Here is a 3708-nt window from a genome sequence, read left to right on the forward strand (position 1 = left end):
CGAGCTCTACCACTGAGCTGCAGTCCCAGACCTCCATTTATCTTTTAATGAATCAAATTTTGAACACTATTTGCATTCAAATTTAAATCAATTAAAAAAAACTAATATTGCTTGCTGAAATAATTGAGGTGTTTTTCATCCCAGAAATATAAATTATTTCATTTTCTTATTGATTTTTTTTTCAGATTTCAAAGGCATTCCTGGTTGTTTCAGTTTATGCACAGAAATGTTGCCAGATTGACATTCATTATGATTGTTATCACCACTTCCTTGTACTCTCACTGATTCAGAAGACATATGCTTATGGTATTTGAAAGGAACATCAAGAAACATCCATATTTTATCTTTTTATATTAATGTTTAATGTGAACTTTAGATTAAAAATGCAACACAACTTTCTTGTTAATTATGTTGGTTTTTTTCTTTTTTCTTTTAGTGCTTGGGAATAAATTAAGGGCTTTGAGCACAGTAGGTAAATATTCTGCCATTGAGCTATACTTGCAGCTCTTACAATGCATTTTCTCTGTATGTGTTAGTAAATAAAACAAATACACAAATATTGAACCCTGGAGCACTCTTACACCGAGGTACACCCCCAGCCCATTTTTATTTTAAGACAGGATATCCCTAAATTACTAAGGCTGGTGGTCTTGAAGTTACAATTCTCCTTTCCCAGTCTTCCAAATCACTGAGATTACAATTCTGTGCCACTACACCCTCTATAATGTATCTTTAAAGGAACACTGGTATTTACATAAATAAAGTTTGATAAACTTATAAGAATGATGATTCTTTGAAAACATAGAGTGCTTCACACAGAAAGTCAAGTTATAGCCATGCTGCTTACATAGACTTGGGATAAACTCCCAGAGAAATAAGAAAATATTTATTGGGTAAAGGTGACAGGAAGCCCATTTGAGAATAGTGACATGCTATTTTTATAGGGTTTATATTGAACTAATGAACTTATAATTTGTATTGTTAATTTAACACACTTTATGATTTGAATATGTTAATATTCAGCACAATTTCAGTATCTTTCTGAATGGAATTATTTTAATGTATTTTCAAAGAGTGCTCATAATGTTGTGTATTAGCTGAGTATAATTCTTGCCTAACGTTATTATAAAGCACATACGAAATATTACATATCTTGCAAAAAGAACGTCTAACTCAGATTTATGATACTAGAATGAGTTATTAGAGAAATTCATATAAACCTACAGTGTTAAATAATTTCATTTCTTGTTTACAACTGTCACTTGGGTCTGAAAATGCTCCAAATCACTTTGCCTAATGCCCCTTTCACATCTTTATTCCTTAGGGTATAGATGAAGGGATTGAGTGTAGGGGTCACTACTCCATAGAATAGAGCCATGAACTTAGGCTGGTCTCTTGAGGTAGAAGAGGGAGGCTGAAGGTACATGCTAATGACTGGGCCATAAAATAAGAAAACTACAATTAGATGAGAGGAACATGTCCCAAAGGCCTTTTTCCTTCCTTCAGAAGATTTGATTTTAAATATGGCATGTCCAATACTAGCATAGGAGGCAAGAATTAAACACAGAGGAACAGCCCCTATTAAAATGCATACCACAGAGAGTGTGAGCTCATTAGCCTCCTTTTCCCCACAGGCAGCCTTTATCAGAACTGGAATTTCACACAACAAGTGATCCAGTTTATTGATGCCACACAGTGGCAATTTTAATGTAACAGAAACTTCAGAGATTGCATAGATATTCCCAGTCAGCCACACAATGGATACTAATAGGATGCAGACAGCGCTGATTCATGATGAAGGTGTAGTGTAGAGGTCTGCAGATGGCCACATAGCGATCAAAAGACATGAGAGCCAAGAGCAGACATTCTGTGCTCCCCATTATGCTAAAGAAATAAAGCTGAACTATACACCCCAAATAACTGATGATCTTCTTAGAAGTTCCCAAGTTAAACAGCATCTGAGGCACAATGCATGTCTAAGAAGGAGAGGTTGGTGAGGAAGAAATACATGGGACTGTGTAGATGGGGGTCTAACTTGGATACCAGAATAATGGTTAAATTTCCCATCATGGCCATCGGGTATGTTATGAGAAGAATAACAAATAGAGGAAACTGTAGCCAATGATGGTCTGCAAAGCCTAGTAGAATGAACTCTTCAGGGTGACTTTTGTTAATCAGTGCCATCCTCTTTAGTTCATTTCACATATAGTAGGGTAGCAAAAAGTCAGAGTTACAAAAAATGGCAAACTATAATTATATATTAGACATTCAATCATGAAAGATATTTGTGCAATAAGTTGTGGGAGAAATAATATAAATGTTCAGGCAAAAGGTGAACCCATTTTTTTTCATGAAACTAAGTTAAAGACAGTTACCTTTAACAAGTAAACTAGTCCTTCTGAAACTGAACTTTCTGAGAACTGAAAAAATACTATCTTCTTGGGTTTTGATGAGGATAAATTAGAAAAAGAAGTTACTGTGATTTGGAAACTCCAACATAAAGGTTTTCAAATTTTATCTTGCATAGAAATCAACTGAAGAAGCTATCAAAATGAAGTGTTGTGTTAGTAGATGTGACATGGTGCTGAGGAATCACATGATTCATTTTCAGGAGTACTGCTGCAACTCATTACTGAAATATTAAAAAGAAAGTATTAAGCTATCCATAATAGAAGAAGGAGGAGAAAATCTGGAGCTATAAGAACCATCAGGGTAGACTTGTCCACCTGTGTACACAACTGATTATACCACAGTGAATCTCACAATCATGTATATCCACAAGACAGAAAAAAGAGAAGAAAACTAAAAGTAAATAGCAGATAGATCACTAGAGTAAAGGGAGCAAGGGGAGGGAGGAGGGGAGGGGAATAGGAAATACTAGGGACAAGAGCAAATTATATTCTATGCCTTTATAATTATGTCAAAATGAATACAAATATTACACTTAAATAAAAAGAATCAGCAAAAAGGGAAAAAAACCCAAAAGGCTGGACTTGTGCAACCTCAATTAATCAGCATAATAATTATATAATCTCTCCGGGAAGTAAGAAGACTTTGATGTTAAACAATCTTATATATATGTATATTTTTTTGGGGGGGTTGGAGTAGTGGGAATTGAACTCAGGGGCACTGGGCCACTGAGCCATATCCCCAGCCCTATTTTGTATTTTATTTAGAGACAGGATCTTACTGAGTTGCTTAGAGCCTCACTTTTGCTGAGGCTGGCTTTGAACTTGTGATCCTTCTGCCTTAGCCTCTGAGCTGCTGGGATTACAGGCATGCACCACCTAGCCTGGTTCAATCTTAGCTGTTTTGATTTGAGGGAAAAAAATTAAATACTTTTTTTGTTTTTCTGCTAGTGTGCCGCAGTCTGGCTGCAGCAAAATAACGGGGGGTGACGAACAACTTGTGTAGATTGATACAGCAGGAGTAGGAGCCATTTATTGCAGGACAGGAGCAGTACATTCCACACAGCTTATCTAATTAGCATAAACTAGATACATCAGTCAACCAATGAGGAATCTCCACACTTAATGGCTCGCTGGTTTTATTTCTCTGGCAAAATGCCAAGAGCCATCCTGACTTGTTTACAGACTCTAACACTAGTGTTTTCTCATTTTTTTTCTTTTTCACTGGTGCATAATAATTGTATAGACCAGTGAGTTTCATTATGACATTGTGGTACATGCATATAACATAATTTGATCA

At 35.8% G+C, this 3708-nt stretch overlaps 1 pseudogene; it reads right to left on the reverse strand.

Annotated features, from left to right (window-relative positions):
• Positions 1-1258: 1258 nt before the first annotated feature.
• LOC107161083 lies at positions 1259-2184 on the reverse strand (annotated as a pseudogene).
• Between the last annotated feature and the right edge of the window lie 1524 nt (positions 2185-3708).

Source organism: Marmota marmota, unplaced genomic scaffold (assembly GCF_001458135.2).
Source record: "Marmota marmota marmota unplaced genomic scaffold, marMar, whole genome shotgun sequence".
Lineage (NCBI taxonomy): Eukaryota > Metazoa > Chordata > Mammalia > Rodentia > Sciuridae > Marmota > Marmota marmota.